This window comes from Bos taurus, chromosome 9 (genome assembly GCF_002263795.3).
Source record: "Bos taurus isolate L1 Dominette 01449 registration number 42190680 breed Hereford chromosome 9, ARS-UCD2.0, whole genome shotgun sequence".
NCBI classification, from domain to species: domain Eukaryota; kingdom Metazoa; phylum Chordata; class Mammalia; order Artiodactyla; family Bovidae; genus Bos; species Bos taurus.
This window is the reverse complement of record NC_037336.1, coordinates 72,562,198-72,586,632: the sequence shown is the minus strand read 5'-3', so window position 1 is coordinate 72,586,632 and position 24,435 is coordinate 72,562,198. Positions and strand designations below refer to the sequence as shown.

General features: G+C 40.3%; 2 long non-coding RNA genes across 4 annotated transcripts in view; one reads left to right on the top strand and one right to left on the bottom strand.

Moving 5' to 3' along the window:
• The window catches only part of LOC100295884 (uncharacterized), a 50,911-nt gene extending 44,477 nt beyond the window's left edge, over positions 1 to 6,434 (bottom strand). The window contains exons 1-2 of one of the 2 annotated variants that reach the window (XR_001501048.3): positions 6,095 to 6,434; positions 5,536 to 5,615 (exon numbers count right to left, since the gene is read on the bottom strand). This is a non-coding gene — a long non-coding RNA (uncharacterized lncRNA). The remainder of the gene's footprint in view (positions 1 to 5,535; positions 5,616 to 6,094) is intronic. The other variant, XR_009495853.1, reaches the window with a different exon arrangement.
• LOC132346123 (uncharacterized) overlaps positions 1 to 24,204 on the top strand; it is a 49,981-nt gene extending 25,777 nt beyond the window's left edge. Inside the window, exons 2-4 of one of the 2 annotated variants that reach the window (XR_009495855.1) lie at positions 19,779 to 19,995; positions 21,022 to 21,186; positions 23,726 to 24,204. This is a non-coding gene — a long non-coding RNA (uncharacterized lncRNA). Of the gene's footprint in view, positions 1 to 19,778; positions 19,996 to 21,018; positions 21,187 to 23,725 lie in introns of both variants that reach the window. The other variant, XR_009495854.1, reaches the window with a different exon arrangement.
• Positions 24,205 to 24,435: the final 231 nt, after the last annotated feature.

Below are 24,435 nucleotides of genomic sequence, written 5' to 3'. Positions count from 1 at the left end.
GTTGGATATGGATGCATGCTCTCAACCATCTCTCTTGGTAAACTCAGAGATACAGGGCAGAGGGGATGCCCTTGCTGCTTGCTCAAGCAGACTGATCTTTCTGGGCATTCAAACTCGATAGTCACTGCTTCTGGAGTCTCCCTTCAGCTTTGACCCCAGCATCACCTTTTAATAGGCCATACCTTCTATTATTCATAACAGTTTCCGACTGCATTGGAGTTGACAAAATGTACAACTATCCCAGGATGAGGAATGAATGCACTTGGGGCCAGATAAAAGTGCCATCTGCCTGGACTCACACCATACAGCAAAGAAAGGACAGTCATAGCTCATCCCTTCCTCTTTATGTACCAGTGATTTGAAGGGAACTATCAGTAATACAAATATGTCCCCTGTGCAAATCTGAAGGCAGTTGGTTTAGGTGATGTGAGTATGACCAACACAAAAACCAGGAGTATTATTTTTATGGCTATTCTCTCAGTTCAGTTCAGTTCAGTTCAGTTCAGTCGCACAGTCATGTCTGACTCTTTGTGACCCCATGGACTGCAAAACACCAGGCTTCCCTGTCCACCACTAACTCCCAGAGCTTGCTCAAACTCATGTCCATTGAGTTGGTGATGCCATCCAAACATCTTATCCTCTGTCGTCCCCTTCTCCTCCCACCTTCAATGTTTCCCAGCATTAGGGTCTTTTCCAATGAGTCAGTTCTTCGCATCAGGTGGCCAAAGTACTGGAGTTTCAGCTTTAGCGTCATTCCTTCCAAAGAAATCCCAGGGCTGATCTCCTTCAGAATGGACTGGTTGGATCTCCTTGCAGTCCAAGGGACTCTCAAGAGTCTTCTCCAACACCACAGTTCAAAAGCATAAATTCTTTGGTGCTCAGTTTTCTTACAGTCCAACTCTCACATCCATACATGACCACTGGAAAAATCAGAGCTTTGACTAGATGGACATTTGTTGGCAAAGTAATGTCCCTGCTTTTTAATATGCTGTCCAGGTTGTTCATAGCTTTTCTTCCAAGGAGTAAGAGTCTTTTAATTTCATAGCTGCAGTCTTCATCTGCAGTGATTTAGGAGCCCAAAAAAATAGAGTCTGCCACTGTTTCCATTGTTTCCTCATCTATTTGTCATGAAGTGATGGGACCGGATGCCATGATCTTCATTTTCTGAATGCTGAGTTTTAAGCCAACTTTTTCACTCTCCTCTTTCACTTTCATCAAGAGGCTTTTTTAGTTCTTCTTCACTTTCTGCCATAGGGGTGGTGTCATCTGCATATCTGAGGTTATTGAAATTTCTCCCAGCAATCGTGATTCCAGCTTGTGCTTCTTCCAGCCCAGCGTTTCTCATGATGTACTCTGCAGAGAAGTTAAATAAGCAGGGTGACAATATACAGCCTTGACGTACTCCTTTTCCTATTTGGAACCAATCTGTTGTTTCTTGTCCAGTTTTAACTGTCCTTTCTTCACCTGCATACAGATTTCTCAGGAGGCAGGTCAGGTGGCCTGATATTCCGATCTCTTGAATAATTTTCCACAGTTTGTTGTGATCCATGCAGTCAAAGGCTTTGGCATAGTCCATAAAGCAGAAGTAGATGTTTTTCTGGAACTCTTTTGCTTTTTTGATGATCCAGTGAATGTTAACAATTTGGTCTCTGGTTCCTCTGGCTTTTCTAAATCCAGCTTGAACATCTGGAAGTTCACAATTCACATATTGTTGAAGCCTGGCTTGGAGAATTTTGAGCATTACTTTGCTATCATGTGAAATGAGTGCAATTGTGCAGTAGTTTGAACATTCTTTGGCATCGCCCTTCTTTAGGATTGGAATGAAAACTGACCTTTTCCAGTCCTGTGGCCACTGCTGAGTTTTCCAAATTTGCTGGCATATTGAGTGCGGCACTTTAACAACATCTTTTAAGATTTGAAATAGCTCAACTTGAATTCTATCACCTCCACTAGCTTTGTTTGTAGTGACCACTTGACTTCATATTCCATAATGTCTAGCTCTAGATGAGTGATCACACCATCGTGGTTATCAGAAGCAGAAGATATTAAGAAGTGGCAAGAATACACAGAAGAACTATACAAAAAGATCTTCATGACCTTCCTTCAGGACAAGTGAAAAGAGGAATAGAAGCTCTTCCCTAAACAATTGTGTAAGAGACCAAGAGCATAAAGAAGGAAGGGCAATGAAAATACATGTGTAACTCAGGTGTATAAGGTCTCTCTGCCACCCAGTTTACACAACCTATAGTTCCTTGCTACTTAAAATGTGGTCCACAGACCAGCAGCATTGGCATCACTAGGGAGCTTGTTAGAAATGCAGAGTCTCAGGCCCTCCCTCATTCCCTCTGGATGGGAATCTGCATTTTAACAAGATCTCCAGGTGGTTCAAATGCACATTAAAACTTCAGAAGTGCTCTCCTGACCTGCAGATGTAAGTAGAATGGTATCTCCCTCTCACTTGAGCTCTTGCTTTCAGCTACTCTTCCCTTGTACTTAGACACCTCCCAGGCTTGGAGTCGGAATGAACCCAACAGGTTCATTCAGAAAGGTGCATGTTCTGTATGGGACCCATTGAAGTGATGGGATGGGATATACCTCCCTTTCCTTGCCATCCGTCCACTTGCTTGGCCCAGAGCAGAAAGATTAGATGTTTTAATAAAGCAAACATCTATATTTTTAAAATCAAGGGCAATGTTAGAAGCATTCCTAAACTAGGAGAGGGAAGGTTGAAACTCTCACCTTCTTAAACCACACCCCTCTCAAGATCCCTCCTCTATAATTCCATCCATCTCCCAGGACATTGCAGTAGAGGGTTCCCCTCACTTATTCTTCACACTATCCTCCTTATCCCCTTGCAATGGGTCAGGTCTGTGACATTCTTTCTAAAGTGGTGGATTTCAGCTCACCTGTGAGTGATGTGCGTAACTCCAGGTCCCCATGTTGGTAGTGGAGATGAGGCTTCCTGATCCAGTTTGTGGCTCCACTTCCACACCAGAGTGAGATGCAAACAGATGGGTCCTCTAACTAGGGGACTTGTTGAAATAGCCCATCATAGTGTTACAAATAAGAGCACAGTGTGGAGCCAGATTCCCTGTGTTCTAATCCTGGCTCTACTTAGAACAGCACCTGGTAACATTGAATAAGTATCTGCTATCATTATGTGGTGGAGAAGGAAATGGCAATGCACTCCAGTATTCTTGCCTAGAGAATTCCATGGACAGAGGAGCCTGGTGGGCTGCTGTCCATGGGGTCACACAGAGTTGGACACAACTGAAGCGACTTAGCATGCATGCATGCATTGGAGAAGGAAATGGCAGCTCACTCCAGTATTCTTGCCTGGAAAATCCCAGGGACAGAGGATCCTGGTGGGCTGCCGTCTATGGGGTCGCACAGAGTCGGACAGGACTGATGCAACTTAGCAGCAGCAGCATCATTATGTGGGTGCAAATAATTTCTGAAATTATTCAGAATACTTTTATCTTGTGAATGTAAAGAGCAGTTTGTCCTGATTAGTTTAGAGCCTGATATAGATTAACAGGAAGGAAAAGTGACATTTTTGCCAAGACTACTTGTGCTGGGCAAAAAGAGAAGTCAAGATTTCTTGGTATTTCTTCCTTGGCCTCAATCTCCTGACTTCACACATAGGTTTATTGCATCTGAACATCTTGAATTGCTCAGAAAAAATGACACTGCATTCCCAGTGTTCCAGTTGTCCATTATTTCACTTGACTTTCACATTACTCTTTTCTTTTTGCAAATATTTGTTATATGGGGCATTGTTGTTAATTTCCTTCTTTAGCATGATGGTGGATTGGAGGAGTTGACATGCAATTATTTCCATATAATTGTGTAACTACAATAAATAGAATTAAGGACTCAAATGAGCTAAATACAAATAGGTAGAGAATTTTAGCATTGACATTTCTCTTTTTAGCAATATGCTAATTGTATTAAGGTCTTCTTTGTTCAGAGGTACTCAGAATAGTCGCCAATAAATTTGGATCATTGAGAGCAATAATCCTTGAGCGACTAGATGTTCTGTGTAGTGAGTCAGCCCTGTGGTAGCGTCCTGCACTGTGTATCTGTTATTGTGGCTCTAGGAATCATTGCCAAGCTGGTTAATTTGGTCCAGATATTAATTAGATGGGAATTCTATTTTGAAAAATGCCGAAGCTTACAAAAAAGAGAAATGTCTTTACGATCATATCAGGTGGGATTTCTGTGTAGGTTTAGAACATCTATAGATTTTCTATGAAATTTACAAAGTTATTTTTATTTTTTTAAGTGGTAGAGTAATGAAGAGCTAAAGGAGTTTTTATATAATTATGAAAATTCTGATTAGAAGAAACTTAAAAGATAACTTACTGAAACATTTCATAAAATGTTGGCACCCTTGATGGAGCTTATTCTGTGATAAAGCTGAGAAATATATAGCCTCAGGAGGCAAATGAACTGGGGCTTAAATACCAGCCAGTACTTTCTGGTTAATGCTTGACTTCAGCCAAGTTGATTAATTTCTATTAGACTCAGCTTCCTCATCCACAAAATATGGCACATAAAACCTACCCTAGAGGTATTGATAAGGATTAAATGACATAATATATATAAAACACCTAGCAATATGCTGATGTTTGTCATGATAAATGCCATAGAAAGCATCCAACCATAGTAAGTACCCAATAAAATTCATAAAAGCAAAACCCTACCAAACTCTTAGTTCAATGAGATTTCTTCTTGTCTACCTACTTTGAAGAGTTGCTGTTAGGGATAGATTTATAATATTTAAAGCACCTATCACATGGTGGATGCTCGATAGATTATAGGAATTATTAGTATTTCTTGATGAACATTCTACATCTTTCCCTGATTCATCAAATATTATTACTGTGTGCCAGTGCTCTAAGGAAACCCAATGAGTAACACACTGGTGTTTTCTGTCCAAGTGTGGAGGCAATTGATTTGAAGTGCTTTGAGTGGGACAGGCAGAGAGAGGCCAGGAGTTCAAGACACGAAACAGGTAGATGATGGTGGCATTGACTGAGAGCGGGCAGAACAAGGACAACAATTAGACTTCGGGATAAAGGTATGAGGAGGAATTAAGAGTTGTATTCTTTACATATTGAGATGCTCATGAAACATTCAAGTGAAAGGTCACAGAGATGGTTGAATAGATGAGATTACAGATGATATTTGGCTGGAGAAAATAATGGGTTATCACACGTTCATGGTATTCAGAACAATGGAACTCAATGAAGAGCTGAAAAAAGTTGTGTAGAAAGACTGCCGCAAACTGAAATTTGAGGAGCTCCAACATTTAGAACTTCATGAAGAAGGGGAGATCAATAATACCCCAGGAAGTCAATGTCATTGTTGGATGGCTTAAATGTTTAAGATGTTTCATTTTGAGCCTGCCCTTTGGAATTTCAAAATATTGGCCTTTTAAGAACAACATAGAGCAGGTCTTTCCTTTCAAGTACATGAGGAAGGCTCCCTGCATGTCTACTGGACTTTTCTCCTTTAGCCTAAAATACTCACATGTCCCGGAATGTGACTCAGAGCAGACATCACCCAAACCCTACTCTTCCAGCTTGACCAGCCAGCCACCTGCAGGACTCCTAAGCAAATACAGAGTGAGATGGAATAAAAGGAAGACAGATGAATTACTTTCAAAATCCACTGCTGTGGTCTTAATGAATCATGACTGGTTATAACTAACAGAGCAGTTGTATAAAGCATGGAAATAATCTTAAAAAAAACAAGCCTAAGAGGGCAAACTCTAAAGTCGGTTGTGCTTCCAGCAGCTTTAAAAATATGGAGTGAGAAGGCATGCTCTGGCGATAGAAAAACAACTACAAATCAGCTGGACTTCTGCTGGAATTAAGATGAACGGTTCACATTTCTTCCTTGAGTTCATGACACCAGCTAACTCATACATCTCTGCCTGGTCCTTGTTTTGCTTCCCATTTCAGAACTCCAATTTACTGCATTTGTGTGAAATTATATTTGGACATACATTAATTGACATCACCCCAAGCTCTGACCTCCACTCTTCATTTTGCAAACAATATTTATCTACTATTTCTTTGGTACTTACCCCAGGTTGTGGTCTTGCTGTATTTTGATATATCTAGAGAAAGCCATATGCAAAACCAGGTATTATTAGTAAAAACTCCAGCCATTAGGCAAAAAATAAGATTTTCTTCTAGTGCTCTGTGTAGAACTGGAGATTTATCTGCATTGGATTTTCCAGACACCTCTGCATATTGAACAGTGCTGTGCTACCTACTGGGGGCTTCCCTGGTGGCTCAGATGGTAAATTCTTGACCAAGAAGCAGTGACTAGCCAAGTCAGACCATTTAACATGGCAGGACCATGAAGTGTGATCTCCATCTACACACTAAGTATCTGATCAGGTAGCTGGTTGAAGTGGTTCTACTCATGACTCAGAGCTGAATTTACTCTGCTTTGTGATGCTAACAATCACCCAACAATAGAACCATAACCTGGGATGCCTTAACCTGGGAAGAGTTGTGGCTCTTCCCACCACTTTTCTAACGTTTGCTCCCTCATTGGCAACTCTTCTCAAGGACATCTTCTACCTCCTTCTGTTCTAAGCAGTAACTTTTCAAATAATAATTATTATTCTGATAATGTCATTGTTGTTTAGTCACTAAGTTGTGTCCAACTCTTTTGCCTGGACTGCAGCCTTCCAGGCTCCTTGGTCCAGGGAATTCTCCAGGCAAGAATACTGGAGTGAGTTGCCACTTCCTTCTCCAGGGGATCTTTCTGACCCAGGGATCAAACCGATGTCTCCTGCATTGTCAGGTGGATTCTTTACCACCAAGCCACTAGCCATTATTATTATCAGAATAAATCAGAAATAGTTTTTAAAATGTGATGCGTGTAGGCTATTCTTTACGAGATTTTCATTCAGTAGATCTCAGGTGGAGCCGGAACTCCACACTTTCTGAAGTTCTTTGTAAAGCTTTCTGAATCAGAGTGACCAGGTTTGTAAATGACATTTCTAAAGACTCCAAGTCAGAGGCATACGGTCATGGCTTTGTGGGTCCTGTCTTCTCTCTGGTCTCACTCTATCTGGTTACAGCCATCCAGTAGCTGTCTTGACCAGTTTGTTCCCACTCTGACCATTACTGTTCTTCAGATTGTTCTGATTCACAGGTCTTAATGGTCTTACTGGTTACTCCAGATTCTCTGATCCCAATAATTCTTTTCATTCCCTGTCCTCATTCACTGAGAAGATCTCAATTTGGCTTCCATGGCTTGATACAAGAACGGTGGCGGAGACAACACTCATCAAATATCCATGCACTCCAAACAGCTCCCAGCTCTCCACCCCTCTATTATGTTACTAATTTTACCCAAGGGATTGGGAGCAGTAGAGACACATATAATTTCTGGGATTATTCTCTTAAAGGCTGGTGTGAGCTTACATGCCTCTCCTCCTCTATAGCAGCAAACTTGGAAGTCACATAGTGAGATGGCATCCTCACAAGATGGCTGAGTCATGGATGAAGGGGAGTCTCTGCCAGTCTCCATCAGTCTATATGGGAGCAGTAAATAAGTGTTTTGGGGTTGTTTTTTTTTTTTTTTTTTTTGCTGTACCACATAGATTTCAGGGTTGATTTGCTACCATAGCATAGCCGATTCTACCCAGGACTAAACAGAAAGTGCAACTCCTGGGTAAAGTTGCTGCCAAGAGAACTGAACTCAAGCTATCATGATCCATCTGCCTAATGTCTTGTTTCTTTCCCCTCCAAATAGCACACCAGCAGCATCCACTGGGCACCACAGAGGGAAAGTCATGCTAGTTACATGAGATGAAACAGTTGTGCTTGACAGTGAAAAAAATGTAGTTCCCACTTAAACTTGACTGGCATTTCAGAAAAAATAATTTTCAATCATCTTTAGTCCCTTTAACATTTTCCTTAACTCTTATATATCCTGTAGGTGGCTCAGACGGTAAAGCATCTGTCTACAATGTGGGAGACCCGGGTTCAAGCCTTGGGTTGGGAAGATCCCTTGGAGAAGGAAATGACAATCCACTCCAGTACTATTGTCTGGAAAATCCCATGGATAGAGGAGCCTGGTAGGCTACAGTCTATGGGGTCACAAAGAGTCGGACACAACTGAGCAACTTCACTTTCAAAGGTGACAAACTCAGGTAGGAAATTAAAATGCATACAATAGGCAGATATAAAATAACAGGCAATGGTATGGCCTCACATTTGGAACAGAACAAATAGAAGGAGGCTTGACCACCTAAAAGTATTTCAAGCAAATCAAAGAAAATAATAGCTTCAAATTAAATAAGAGGCTGTAGCCCCACTCATCAACCTGGCAGCTATGGCCTGAAGTTGTAAATTCCCCTTGTAACTCTTGCCAGGTCTGAGTCATTTTCATACTAAACATATGAAAAAATACTATGCAGCTATTAAAAAAATGTGATGTAAAAGAACAGAAGTTGGTAGAAAAATTGTATATATATGTGTGTGTGTGTATATATATATATATATATATATATATACACATTGCATTGCATTAATTGCTCAGTTGTGTCCAACTCTTTGGGAACCCATGGACAGTAGCCCACCATGCTCCTCTATCCATGGGATTCTCCAGGCAAGAAATTGGAGTTGGTTGCCATTTCCTTCTCCAGGGGATCTTCCCAACTCAGGGATCAAACCCAGATCTCCCACACTGCAGGTGGATTCTTTACCATCTGAGCCACCAGGGAAGCCCATACATACATACATACACATATATATATATTTAAATTTTTAAAAGAATGAAATTTTGCCATTTGCAGCAATAAAGATGGACTTGCAGGGCATTATGCTAAGTGAAATAAGTCAGAAGGAGAAAGACAAACACTATATGACATCACTTATATGTGGAAACAAAAATAGAATCAACTAGTGAATACATCAAAGAAGAAGCAGACTCATAGAGAACGAACTAGTGATTGATCACCAGTGGGGAGGGAGAGATGGGGAGGGGCAATATAGGGGTAGAGTATTAAGAGGTGCAAACTATTAGGTAGAAAATAAGCTACAAGGATATATTGTACAACAGGGGTACAGAGTCAATATTTTATAATAACTGTAAATGAAGCATAACTTTTAAAATTGTGAATCACTATATTGCACATGTATAACATATAATATTATACATCAACTGTATTTCAATAAAAAATTACATGTTATATTATGTTACCAACTTTGTAGAATAAAAATGTGTAGAAAAAAAAGGCTAAAGGGTACCTGTCCCTAGTTAACAGAGTTAATACTCACTCCTAGTCAACAGAATAGATATCACCGGGTTATGGGATTATGGGTAATTTTTACTGACCTTTTGTGTATTTTCCATCTCTTTAAAAATAAACACATTATTTTAGTCATCAGGAAAAGAAACGTTATTTTAAAAATCCATGTTTAGGGCCTTTTCAGGTGGCTCCCATGGACAAAGGAGCCTAGAGGGCTATGGTCCACAGAGTAGGACACGGCCGAAGTGACTTACCAAGCACGCACTGGTGGCTCAGTTATAGAAAGTCCGCCTGCCAGTGCAGAGGATGGGGTTTCCATCCTGGGTCTGAGAGGATCCCGTGTGCCTCAGAGCATCTGGGCCTGTGTGCCAAAACAACGGTGCCTGGGAGCCACAGCTACTGAAGTCCACGAGCCCTAAGCCCATGCTCCTTGCCCCGAGGGGCCACCATAATGGGAGGCCTGCGCACCTCAGTGCAGAGTGGCCTCTACTCGATGCAACTAGAGGAAAGCCTGTGCAGCAACAGCCACCTGCACAGCCAGAAATAAATAAATATTGTTTTTTAAAAAATCCAATATTCAGGAAAAAAGGAGCAATTATATGCATTCTCATTAGCTATGAGAACTTCTAACATTTTAATTCTAAGTATGTAATTTATAATGTGTGTGGTGTATTTTAAGTCTAGCAATAGTTTACTAAATTATATAAAAACTAACCTGGAACTGTCATTCATTTACAAATTCTACTTAAATTGAAACATCCATCTCTATTATCCTTTACATATTTCAGAAAGACATTATGCCCATCTTAATGATCCTCATAACTATCTTGCAACAGACAACCAACCGCAACTGAAAAATACACCACCATGGGCACAAATTGTAACAGGCAATGAAAAATTGCCTATAATTATAATTACAGCTACCCAAAGAATGCAAATAATTAAGAAGAGTTTTTGTTCTCCAAGTTTTATTCTGCTGTTTATTCATTGGAATGGCTTGGCAGTTGCGAGTTCACAACTGTCCTGAGACTGGTTCATTAAACTCTAATCTGATTAGGGCTTTTTGTTTCTTTGTTCTCTGTGTCCTCAGGTGGCGATTTTTGGCTGAACATTACAGATTTTTGCCCCATGTCAGGTAAAGAAACATAATTTTGCCTGTGTATTACATAATTGGGACACAATTTTCAGGCCTCAATCCTAAAAGGCAACTCTACTCAACAGAGTTCCATTTCTATTCAAAACATCTTCAACAAATAAATCTTGTTACATATGTAACAAAGCACTACACACGCATTTATGTGTGGATAGCCAGATGTGTCTAATTTCCCAAGCATTTACTAGTTACACTTAACTTGCTTTTTAAAAATTATGTTAAAACTATCATAAACGTTATTTATCTCAAGAAATTCAAGACTGATTTCATGAAATTTGGAGTCAGATAGCAAGATGGGTGGAAAACATGGTAAGGGAGATAACTTGTCAGGAAAGGGGAGTATAATCTACTGCTGCTGCTGCTGCTAAGTCGCGTCAGTTGTGTCCGACTCTGTGCGACCCCATAGACGGCAGCCCACCAGGCTCCCCCGTCCCTGGGATTCTCCAGGCAAGAACACTGGAGTGGGTTGCCATTTCCTTCTCCAGTGCATGAAAGGGAAAAGTGAAAGTGAAGTCGCTCAGTCGTGTGCGACTCTTCGCGACCCCATGGACTGCAGCCTACCAGGCTCCTCCATCCATGGGATTTTCCAGGCAGGAGTACTGGATTGGGGTGCCATTGCCTTCTAGGGTCAAATCAAAAGGAGAGGATCACAAAACTATCTGGAAAAGGCTTTCCATTAGAAATGTAATAAGGACCCAGCAAAATCTTTAATGGTGTTCCTAGACAGGTGGCACTAGTGGTAAAGAACCTGCCTGCCAATGGAGAAGACATATGAGACACAGATTTGATCCCTGGGTTGGGAAGATCCCCTGGAGGAGGGAATGGCAACCCATTCCAGAGATTTTCCCTGGAGAATCCCATAGACAAGGGGGCCTGGTGGGCTACAGTCCATAGAGTCACATAGAGTCAGACATGACTGAAGCAACTGAGCACAAAATCTTCACTACTGAAAAGCAATTATGAGTCATCATGCTATGCTGGTGGGCAGAAAAGATTGTGGGAGACCGTGGCCAGTGAGTAGGCTCTAGCCCAGCAGTCACTGTGGATTTTACCCTATCAGACAGTTTAGTCGCTCAGTCATGTCTGACTCTTTGCAACCCCATGAACTGCAGCACACCAGGCCTCCCTGTCCATCACCAACTCCCAGTGATGAGTCAGATGAATCAGTTGTTTGCATCAGGTGGCCAAAGTATTGGAGTTACAGCCTCAATATCAGTCCTTCCAATGAATACCCAGGACTGATTTCCTTTAGGATGGACTGATTGGATCTCCTTTCTGTCCAAGGGACTCTTGAGAATCTTATCCAACACCACAGTTCAAAAGCATCAATTCTTCGGCACTCAGCTTTCTTTACAGTCCAACTCTCACACCCATACATGACTACTGGAAAAACCATAATCTTGACTAGATAGACCTTTGTTGGCAAAGTAACGTCTCTGCTTTTTAATATGCTGTCTAGGTTGATCATAACTTTCCTTCCAAGGAGTAAGTGTCTTTTACCCTATGCTGCTGCTGCTAAGTCGCTTCGGTCATGTCCGATTCTGTGCAACCCCATAGATGGCAGCCCACCAGGCCCCCCCATCCCTGGGATTCTCCAGGCAAGAACACTGGAGTGGGTTGCCATTTTCCTTCTCCAATGCATGAAGGTGAAAAGTGAAAGTGAAGTCTCTCAGTCATGTCCGACTCTTCGTGACCCCATGGACTGCAGCCTACCAGGCTCCTCCGTCCATGGGATTTTCCAGGCAAGAGTACTGGAGTGGGGTGCCATTGCCTTCTCTCCACTTTTACCCTATAAGCATAAATAAATGTCAGAAATTTTTGACTTTAATGAATGCATTCAGAATTTTATCATCAAAAAAGCACCTAGAAAAGACAAGTTGTTCTGCTAGACTTATACATTTTATGTTCTTTAAAAAATAAAATTGTATTTTTATGTGTTTAATAGTTTAGGAGATCTAAAAGCCTTATTCTGGTTCTGGAAAAAATTCAGGTGAATATGGAATAAAAATGAAAACATATATCAGGGTAAGAACCCAGACCTTAGCATATTCTGCATGAGACATGAGTCCTGAAAGAGCAGGGTAGGCATATGGCTCTAGAAGATTCTAGAACAGTGGCTTCTGATGATGTGGTCCACTCTCAGGTTTCGTCTACAGTCACCTTTCCTGACAGCGAGCCACCATCTAGACACCCAGCTTTTAGGTCCTGGAGTAGCAAGTAGTTTAGTGGAGACATGTGCTACATTAAGAGAGGTGCTAATTGCAATTGGTGTTGTAATATTTACATTGTTGAAGATGTTTGGTTCCTTTTTTAGGAGCTGAATATGAAAATTGTCTGCCAGGCTGGCTGTCAACCTATGAATGATGGGCCACACCATATGATCGAAACAGGCATGATGACAGAGTCTGGAATTTGGTCTGTGGAAGATCTCCTCCTGTCTGTAATTACACCAAAATGAAACATCCTCAGTTGAAAAGAACCAATGCATTGTATTTTAAAATCTACAGAAACGCACCGGTGTCCCCCATCACCATAATGTGACTCCAGCTTCTAAGTTTGTGACAGTACGAAAGAAACAGGAAACCCATCTCTTTCTTAAGCTTCAGATGACTGGGGGCTTGCAGAAGGATCAAAGAAACCCTTCCAGGCTCTCTCTTTTTTTAGTTTTTGGTGCTTACCATGCACTCCTAACATTAACAAGCTTAGTTCCCTGATGCACCTTCTGGGCCAAAAGATAAGATTTTCTTTCCCCTAAATCATGTTTTCTCAAATATTTTTCAAAGCTGAGGTATAAGCCTTTTAATAGAATTATGCAAACGTTGCCCTAACTTCAAATGTTTTCGGAACTAAACGCCTCTTTGAAGAGTCTCTGTATTTGCAATGTCCACATGAGGAAACAAAAGCTAGGAACAGCAGGCGATGAGGGGGACAATGATGACACCCCAAACTCCGGTTTTATTTGTCCCCAAAGTTACTTTGTGTAAATTCAAAGCAACCTCTGCTTCTCAAAGGTCAAACTCACTGGGATGAAAATGCTGACCGGTCATTAAGGGATAATCCTCTTGGCAGAGTAGAAGCCCAGCTCGAATGCACCTCACTCCTGATTTGAACTGTCTGGATGATGGGATAAAAACATCTAAGGGCCAAGCCCCCAGGGCAATGAACAGTGAACACTTGCATCCCTCCCAAAACTGAGATGCAAAAGTACATTTGAAAAAAAAAAAGCCTTGGATTGATGAGAAACAACTTAGTATTTCCTAGGTTTTCTCTTAAAATAATGGAAAACTTTTTTTTTTTTAATGAGACTCAGGAAAAGATAACTATAACCGATTTCTTTCAGGGTAATACACACTTAGCATTTCAGCCAGAGTAAGACCCCTTGTTTAACGGAAGACTAGTAAATTCATGTTTGGAAAATATATTTCAGAAAAGCATGCCAACTGTCCTGATCCCATAGTTCTTGGGTATTCTGCTTGTGGGTTAAATAAAAATCACATACTTAAAATTGCCACAGGTCCATACCACTGTCTTATTACTCACCTTGAAACTAAGTGTTGATGAATAGTGCTGGTTTTGTTTTTTTTTTTTTTTTGGACTCAGGTAATGTTGCAACAAGAAAACAGTGTGTATAGTTTAAAGCAGTCTCCTCTGCTCTACACCTAAATGATGCAGATTTTAGGCCATGGCCACAGCTCCAAAGCAGCTCAGAGCACCCCAGCTGCCCTCCGAGCTGACCCCTTTCCATCAGCTAGCTATTCTCTCTTCAAGGTGAAGGTCCCTGTTGTCCCTAACAGCAGTACTGGAAGGTGAAGTGTTTGGCAAAGCAGCCTCCGACAAAGGATGGGTATAGAGAGAAGCAGCACATGGGACCTGACCCCAGTTCAGCTTTTGAGGGTCACTAGCTAAGGATGACATTTACTGCAAACACATCATTTCCTCGTAATGAGGTCTCAACTGAAAAGCCAAGTCCCATCAGCTCTCCAAAATCCATGTTGATATTTAAAAACACACACGAGAGGACAAACTCCCAAAACTCCAGCCCTTTCTCTCTCCTACAGTCATGCCTGCCTGCCTTGGCACCGTCCCTATGAGATGCCCTTACCAGACACAGCTCTGTGGCTGCAGCTGGGAGGTGAGTTGCTTGCCCAGAGTGTATTTGCCGCCGTCCGTCTGGGCAATGTTTTTCGGCGATGTGCACATTCAGCTAGCATCTCTGCCAAGGAGCTTAAGTCGGGAACAGTGGTAGTTCCAAGTATGCAATCTGATTTCAAAATCAAGTTCCTGTGCTTCTGCTGTATCCGAGTGTCCCCAGTCATGATGGGCTTGACTGTCACTGTCTCAGCTGCTATGTAACTTCGCTTGCAGGTTGCTTGATATTTATCTGGCTTTAAAACTGGCATATCTAGGTCAGCAGAAGTGGAGGAGTTTCTTCCTTGATTTATTTGTTCTTGTTCATGTTCAATTATGATTAGAAGCCATCTCTACATAGCTGCTCTATAATTTGTACCCTGTTTGCTTCTGGGATTTCTTCTAATAGCACTGTTCCATAGAATAACATTAATATTATGAAAATGAAATCCATTTTTACAGTTTAGCATGAAGCGGATGGTGTTCTTTTATTAAAAATTGCTGAAGGCTGCAATTTGCAAGTAATTAGTTAATCCACGTGAGATTTAACCTTCACGTGTATTTTCTCCTAGAGAACATTTTCCTATAAGCAGAATGACAAAAATGAAAACTTAAATCCAAACCAAACACACCTATCAAACTAATTCAGACCACAATAGCAACATCTCTCTGTTGCCCATATATCTCTGAAAAACGTGCCTCCCCACTTTGGTCTGAAATGTCAAGTTTGTACCAAAAAAAAGGAGAGGCTGCTGGTGTTTTTTGTTTAGTGGGCTTATTTTCTCCCCTAAAATAACATGGGAGCTTCCTTGGTGGCTCAGATGGTAAAGAATCTGCGTACAATACAGGAAACTTCATAGACACAAATCAATTGCATATTCTTTAAAAGAAATTTCTTCAGCAAAGTTTTCAGATAGGGTCATTTTACAATTCTAAGTATGGATAACACAGCAAAGAGAAAAAAAAGATGTTTTGGCTGGTACACTTGGGTGTTAGTTTGCAGTCTTGAAGCTAACTGGATAGCCATAGACTCTGGGTTGAATCCAGGGAATGGCTCTAATTCTCTAACTGGTTCAAACTGGTTTGGTTGCCTGAGTTAGAAGTGCTAAAAGGGAACAGAAAACAAATATCCCTAGTGGCTGCTTTTCTGAGCATCATTACACAGGGTACAGTTGTGAAAGAAGGTCAGGAATGACAAGCAGACTGGATTGTGCCTCAGGGTAAAAAAGATCAATTAGAACTATATGTATTGACTATACCATAAAGGAACCATCGATGTGTGTGATGGAGTAGCTTGTTTTCTAGTTTCACGCTTCTCAGAATTTTAAAATTCAGCATAGTTGTTGCAGAGTAAAGCATTTTCTACTGCTCTTATCATCTTCGAATGTGCCCTTCAAATGTGATGTTAGAACTGCTAAATATTAGCTTTTTCATTTTATTTTTCTGCCTCCCCTGTTAAAGGGTTAAGTGCTACAGAACCTTTTCGCTGTATTTACTCCTCATCTTTAGATCTGCACCAGTGCTGGGCACATAGTGCTTGCTCAATAAATGTGTGTGGACTAAATACCAATCAATCTCTGTCAGTTTTATGTACCATAAAGCTGACTGATGATATGCCTATAGCTTCCGAAACAACATTACATTATTTCACACTCACTGAACATCAAAAGCAAAATCCCCACTTTTTAATTTTAGCACACAGTATAGATAGCTAACATTTTGAGACTTTTAATATTCTTGCTTGAAATGAATGGAGGCCTCTTCCTCATATGGAGAGTTACTGATTGGTTATCAGTAACAGCTTATGAGATTGTTTATTTCTTGAATAGAGGCCAGAAATAATATTGGAAGAGAAAACTCTTTCCAAAGTTCCTTCTGAATGCACCATCCAACGAAAGAAAGCTGAGAAAACATTACTTCAAAGGGCTTTCAAGAAAGTGATGTCAAATTTTGCACTGATGTGGTGCTGCTTTTATTTCATATACACACACATTATCTGTTTTTAATAAAATGTTGATAGAGAAATCTTGTTACAGCTGGAAAGAAATGTGGAACAAATGTCCTCTTACAACTTGCAAACTTTAGCCAATATATTCTGGGTTCTTGGATTAGCAGGCTTGTCTCAACTGGGGTGTTTTCTTTAAAAAAGGCAGATTTCTAGGCCCCACCCTGAAACTTCTGATCAGTAGGAAAAGTAGGGTGCAGAAACCAGAAATGTTTATAATCATGCCATGTGATTTATATGCGAGCTGTCTGCAAATGTTACTTTGAGAAAAATAGAAATGCCCTTATCAATAGAAGATCCTATAAGATCATGGCATCCTTTAAGCGTAATTCTCATTAGATTGTAATTTAGGTACTTAGTTGCCAGACAAATACCTATAAGTTTTGATTACAAGAAAAGTAAAATGTCCAAGAGCCTATTAGACCATGCTCATCTAGTTCTAAAAATGTTGATCATTTCTATTTTTCAATAGACAGGCTTTTGTTTAAGTTGGCACTACAAATGCTGGCAGAAGTCAAATGCAGGGGGAAAAAAATCAATAGAAATATTTATTCATCATTTGGCAAATCACAAAATGTTTTCTCCCATGTCATCTGATTCTCAAAGTAACTCTGTGAGGGAGTCAGCATAGGTATGTTACTCTATTAATAATTTTGCATATGAGCAAACCCAGGACCAAAGAGATTCTCACTTGCACAATAAGTAGAATTAACAGCAAAGGGCCCATCCCTTCTGGGACTGCTCATGCCTAGTTTAGCATTTAATGACTCTTCATGATCCCCTGGGCTTCCCAGGTAGTTCAGTAGTGAAGAATCTGCTTGTCAATGCAGGAGATATAAGAGATGTGGGTTCAGTTCCTGGGTCAGGAAGATCCCCTGGAGGAGGAAATGGCAACGTATTCCAATATTCTTACCTGGAGAAGCCCATGGACAGAGGAGCCTGGTGGGCTGCAGTCTAGGGGGGTCACAAAGAGTCGGACATGACTGAAAGACTGAGCAAGCACACATGGGCCCTTACATATATCGAAATATATTTTCTCATTGCTTTTCTTCCCTGACTGTTTATCTCTGGAAATACTGCATGGAGAGATCTCAGTACATTGCCCAGCTCATGGTAACTAGGAGGAAGAAAAGGAGAGTTGGATTGTTATTGTTGTACTTAATATTAAATGAGATAATGTGTGTGAAAAGCCCTTTGTAGGTTATACAATAGTAAATATATACTTGCATATATTATTATATGCTTCTGTGACTATAGAATATATACATGTATTATTATTATCACCATTTATCTTTTCTTAGGCATTAAGTCTTCAAAACGGGAACTCTTGAGATCACCGACAACAAATTTGGTGATAAATTGTAAAATGAAAAAAATGGAGGAAGGAATACATGCAGAAAGAAATAATACTTTTTAGAGTAAGAAATGAATTACAGTATGTTGAACTTTGAGGAAGTACTCAAATTGAAGTTAAACTGTGGGAAGAGATTTATGACTTGTTTCCAAAATGTCCCCAAATGGCACATAAATACATAAGTATACACAAGCTTAGAGTGTCTCCTTTTTTTTTGTTTTTTCTCAGAAAAGTTATTGTAGTTGAATTCGATCCCGCCTGAGATGTTGGTTGCTTCAGAGGAACCACACAGACTGGCGCCTATGCTGTGAGGTATCCTGACTGGATCAGGTCTGAGGGTATCTTTTCTATTCTGGAAGCAAGGTGGCATTTCTCAGCAGGATTCTTTGCTACTTCTCACAGCCTGATAAGGGAATGTAACACAGCCTGCCTCACAGCCTTGTTATTTTCATCTCTTAATATTTTCTGGTCTCTGCACCTCATCTATATGCCCATAATTCTGTATTGCCAGTTGTAACCAAATCCTACCTTGGAAATGTCAAACCTGAGTGGAAAAGAGAGCAGTCGTTCCAACAGCTGCTGCTCTGGGCTGTTTTGCTGCTGTGTCATAGCATGAGGAGTGTTTAGACATAAAGTTGAATTACCAGAGTCTTTTCATCAAACAAACACTGCCTAAGAGTGGTGTAAATAAGTGACGTGATGCCTCAATGAAGCCAATTGTTCCAAATAGGAGCGAAGTAAACATCAACTTACTACATGTGCAAATCTTGGCATATATTAGAATGTTGTTGTTCAGTCGCTAAGTCATGTTTGACTCTTTGTGACCCCATGGACTATAGCCCACTAGACTCCTCTGTACATGGGATTTCCCAGGAAGAATACTGGAATGGGTTGTCATTTCCCTCTCTAGGAGATCTTCTTGGACCACGGATCAAATCTGTGTCTCCTGCACTGGCAGGCAGATGCTTTACCACTGAACCACCTGGGAAGCCTGCATATTAGAATAATTTTGTATAAAGGTCTGAGGGGCTTGAAAGACTTTTTTCTCATCTAGTTGAATCTGAAAAAGAGAAGATAAAACTTATCGTGGCTGATAAGTCCACAAATGTTATGCATCTCACAGCAAATTCTGATACACATTATTATTTTGACCCACTACTGATTGTAGTACGAATTGGACCTAACTTAAACTAGAATCTGGATCAGATCATACCTGATATGCTCAAGTCACTTGGCACATTGGCTGCCAGTGCTTCATTGATCCTGACTAAAATGCCCACTTTAGAAACTCATAAGTTTTAGCCCCTTCTGCTGCTGCTGAGCTAAGTCACTTCAGTCGTGTCCGACTCTGTGTGACCCCATAGACGGCAGCCCACCAGGCTCTTCCGTCCCTGGGATTCTCCAGGCAAGAACACTGGAGTGGGTTGCCATTTCCTTCTCCAATAGCCCCCTCTAGAATTGTATAATGGGATTTAAAGGAGATTTATGAGCTTCTAGCCCCCTCTAGAAGCTCATAAATCTCCTTTTAATCCCATTATACAATACAATACCCACCCGATGCCAAATAAAGGGTGCATCAAACAGTAGTTGAGAAACAAAATTCAGCATGCTTCTCTAGAAATTCTTATATCTATTTCTTTAAGGGAAAATTTTAAATTGCTGGGAATGGGTACTTTTTCCTCTTCTTGAAACTTGTAAGGAGCTTAAAAGCAAAAGACATTTCTTCCTGTGACATTTCCCTCCAAACAGAGGTAAGGAGAAACAGAAGACATAAAAACATGATCATCCCCAAGCCCACTAACTAATCTGGTCTTTTGAACCAGAAAGAAATAAAAATATTTCAAATTCTTTGCAGATATCTGGGATTTCAAGATGAAGCAGACTCTCTAGTCTCTCCACTCCATTCCTTTGCTCCCATATCTGAACATCTTCAGGCCGATAAACATCTACCCACAATAAGAGCTTGGTTTACTAAGCATCTACTGGATATTGCACCCTGGACTAGAAGTTTCACAAATCTCACTGCATTTGGAATTTTCAATCCCTGGAGGTACTGTTTACACGCTTTGCAGGTAATAAACAAGGGTCAGAAAAGGTAGATACTTTGCCTAAGATGATAAGGTAGAAAATTTGAAGCCAGGTCTATCTTCCTCCAATTCTGTGTGCTGTATTTCTGTCTGCACATCTGCACTTATGTGATTCGCTGCACAAAGGTATCGAACTTCCCTTTATCTAGATTCTCTGCTCACTAGTTATTTGATTCTGCACTGGTCACTTAACTTCCTAAAAAATAAGTTTCTAAAAAATGGAAATAACAATTCTTGTTCCTCGTCTTTTATATGATTGTTGAAGAAGTAATATGAAATAACATATATACAGTATTTTCTAAGTGCTAAAAAAGCTTCCAAATCACAGGTGTGCATTACTTAGAGATAGGTTTGACTATATAACTGAAAAGTCCAAAATGATTGTGGCCTACATGAGAAGAAATCTGTTTCTCTCTCACATGAAAGGTGACCTGAGGGAAGTGGATCGGGGACATCTTGGCAGGTGCCCAATGTATGGCACCCACAGTCCCCTGGTCAGGCTGTAATACATCACCCCGTGGTACCATATGGCCCCACCCACACTGACTACATCCAGCAGATGAGAAAAAAGTCTAAAAGAAGGGAGCACTTCTTCTCACAAGTGTCCTTTGCCAGAAGTTGAACACATTTGTACATTTCCCATTTCCCCATAATCTTAGGTTACCCACTAAAGCATTTAGAGACACAAATCATGTTCAGATGACAATATTGAATAATAAGGCTTTTGAGGCAATGAGTCATTTTCCCTTTGAGAGCATAAGTGATACTTGCAGATTCTTTCTTTTTTTTTCCTTTTGACTGCTGGTTCTTAGTTCCCTGACCAGGGATCAAACCCATGCCCCTGCATTGGAAGCACAGAATCCTAACATCTATACTGCCAGGGAAGTCTTCTGATTTTTTTCTAAGAAAAAATACACATTAGATATTATGCTCATTACTAGGGTGAATATGTGAAGCACAGAGTGACTACCCTTCTACCCTTTTTTTTTTTTTTTTTTTTGCACAAAGCAGCTGGACAGAAAATATAAAACTCATCTAATCGCCAAATGTTGGCAGGAGAATATTCCAAACATCCTGAAGAATGACTTCAATGTGGCTTTGAGGAAACATAACTAAAACCAGCATTCATCAACCAGAGAACTATAACCAAAAATCTAGAACTTGAAAAATTGCGAGGTAAGGAGAAATAAAAATTCTTTCTAATTCTTTCTAGTAGCTGTGTGAACAGTAAACCATGGGGGCTCAGAGTTTATGTAGAAAGACCAACCACGCAACTGTGGAGAGAAACTGAGAGAAAGACCAAAGTCAAAGCGGACTCCAAGGGGCCTGAGTAATGGGCAGGACCCAGGTGCTCAACAACGAAGTGAGGAAACGGGAGGAGTTTGGCGCCTTGGGACAGAGGGAGGTTTAGGCACTCGGTTATAAATAGCCCAACTCAAGCAGCCTATCTAAGCAGCAAAGGAACTGAACAGTATTCAGAGCAGCTGCAGGTGAGCCAAAGTGCCAGGCCTGGCAGCCCACACACAGCTCCAGACAAGCTCCACCACCCAGGAGACCCGAGTCCAGGTTGACACCGGACACCGGAAGCTCCGCCCCTGCTGCCACAAGCCCCAGCTGTCACTGTCGCCCTCACCAGAAAAAATAAATAAATACTGTATTCCATACGCTCCTGCTTCTCACTTCCCTCTTCAGATAAAGGCCACCTGAGGGGCAGAGCTGGGTCACAGGCTGCAGAGGACCTGGCGGAAGGCTCTGGTTTCTAGCTGGAGGATTTGCCTGTGAGTCCCCTCCTCCCAGAAAGCAATTCTCCAGGGCTTCAGCACCAGCAAGCCCCAAGATATTCTTGTAATTATTCCTTTGCTCATTACTAAGTGCTCAGTGAACCTGTTCTTAAAAGGGACATAATTTTCTTCTCTACTTCCAGCTCTAGACCAAGTTTCTTTTGACTGTGCAGCTGGGCCCGTTTCAAACCAGATAAAGGCCTGAAGCAGGGCTGTGAAAACTACATCACTGTTTGAGAAGCAGTTCTTTGGGGCAGGGGAGGGCTGGCGCGGGGTAGGGGGTGCGGTAATGAGGGAACAAGAAGAATAAGAAAAACAAGATATTTGAAACTTGGGAATAAAATATTTCCAGAGAAGGATTAATACTAGTCTTCACATCTTCATTTGGGCTTCCCTGGTGGCTCAGCTGCTAAAGAATCTACTTGTAATGTGGGAGACCTGGGTTCAATTTCTGGATTGGGAAGATCTCCTAGAGAAGGCAATGGCTACCCACTCTGGCCTGGAGAATTCCACAGACTGTATAGTCCATGGGGTTGCAAAGTCAGACACGACTAAGGGACTTTCATTTATTCAGGTGTAAGAGGGAATGCACACCACATAAATGACAAATGGATAATTTAAATTGCTAACATTAGTATTTAAAAATTGGGAATTTGAGAGGCATTGGTTTGGCACTCCTTAAGAATAGTCATTATCACCAGGTAATTATTAACTCTTCATTATTATTTATTGAGAGGTTACTCATGCTAAATGCTACTGTGCAAAATGCTTACTTTCAACATCTCATTTGACTTTCACAATAGCCACTTTAGGCAAGACTAGATTCAGAGAATTTAAGTACCTTGTCTAACCGGTAAGGAATTCCAGCGTCGTAAACACTTCTCTAGGAAGCTGTCTGCTTTAATTTAATCTCTAAGAAGACAAAATGTCAAGTTAGGACCCTGGAGATCCACAATACAACAATCTGCTCCAAATAAATTTCATTTCATGTGTGTCTTTGTTTTTCACGGATCTTTAAAATGGCTTGCGATGTCTTCCTTGCTGGGAATTAACCTTCATTGTTTACAAAATTATGCACCTATGTACAAAGGCACTTATTCTAGGTATTTTTGTTTTTGTTTTCCATAAGAAGGAAAGAACTAGAACTCTAATGTCATCAGTTAGGAACTTTATAAATAAGTTTTGACAGACCTACATAATTACATTTGTAGGTGAATTATTTTAAAGATATTTTAAGATATTATTTGAAGCTTAAAATATCTAGATGAAAAACAGTGGTTGTGGTGTGATTCCATTTGAAAAGCTGGACACACAGATTTATATGCCTGTAGATGCATAAAACACTTCTAGGAGGATGTGCAAATGTGGCAGGAAGGGAAAGGAATTTGTAAAGAGCAAGGGAGACTTTTACCTTTCAGTTTATATCTTTATCATTTCAGTGTTCTACTTTTACAGTTACTAAAAGGGAGTGTTTTCAGTAAATTCTCTGTGTTTGAAATGCTGCTGAGCCTTTTGAAGAAGCTATGTTATGCCTTTCTATCCTTCATTTTTAAATTATAAAGCTGAAGAGAACTTTGGCTTTTCATACTGAATGTTTTTATACAGTCTTGATTCTTTCTTCAATGTTTGTGGCTAAAGCAAATTGCACAGTATTAATATGCATACATTTGCATATTGGTCAAAGTTTCCCTCTAAATAAAAAGAACAGAGAATTGAACGCCTAGAAATGGTTAAAATGGTCAATTTCATGTTATATATATTTTAACCACAATTTTTTAAAAAAGATATAGAATTTCATAATATGAAGTACTGAATGGAAAGGTAAGACTTCTCTGGTGCCTGCTAGGGCCAGGCCCTGTGAAAAGCGTGTTGTATGTTTATCTCTGAATCTTCAGACTTTAACAACCTTGCTGCTTTTCCTGCCCATCTCACAGAGAACACTGAATGAAATGATTTGCCCAGGGGCCTGCAGCTGGCAAGCAGTGAATGCAGAGGAAGCCCAGAAATTCTGATTCCAGACACAGGAAGCCATGTGTTGATATATTACTCTTCACAGCCTCTGTAATTCAAATGAGTTTGACTGCTGGAAATACACCTGTGACATTCCCAAAGAAACTGACTCACTCCTTGTATATATATACACAGTGCAACGTGAAGCTTAAAGACATTTAAAAAATTATTTAGCTCTCGTATCTGGGCATTTTAGGGCTAGGTTTTTCTGATTTATATAAAACAAGTTTTGACACCAGTACTTGATATTCCTAGTTATTAATTTGTAGGTGGTGTTTTCCATATACAATAAGTAACTGGAGTACACCAGCTAATTAAATTTTCTGGCTATATCAGTGATGAACAGAAAACTTTTGTTTTCATCCTTATTACCAGAAACATTTGAAATACGTTAGTATGCCTTCTTTTCTTAGTAAAATAATAATTAAGTCTTCTTCTGATAAAATAATTTCTTGTGCAATTATTAACATACCAATAATCATTGTCTAAAAATATGTTAAGCTGAAAAAAAGGACCTAAAAATGTCCTTTTTATAAAATACTAAATCATCAATAGGAGTTTGTTTTAGGTAATTTCCTCATGTTTCTAAAAGTAGAATTTTCAAAGTGATCCTGGCTAAGTGGATTTCACTTAA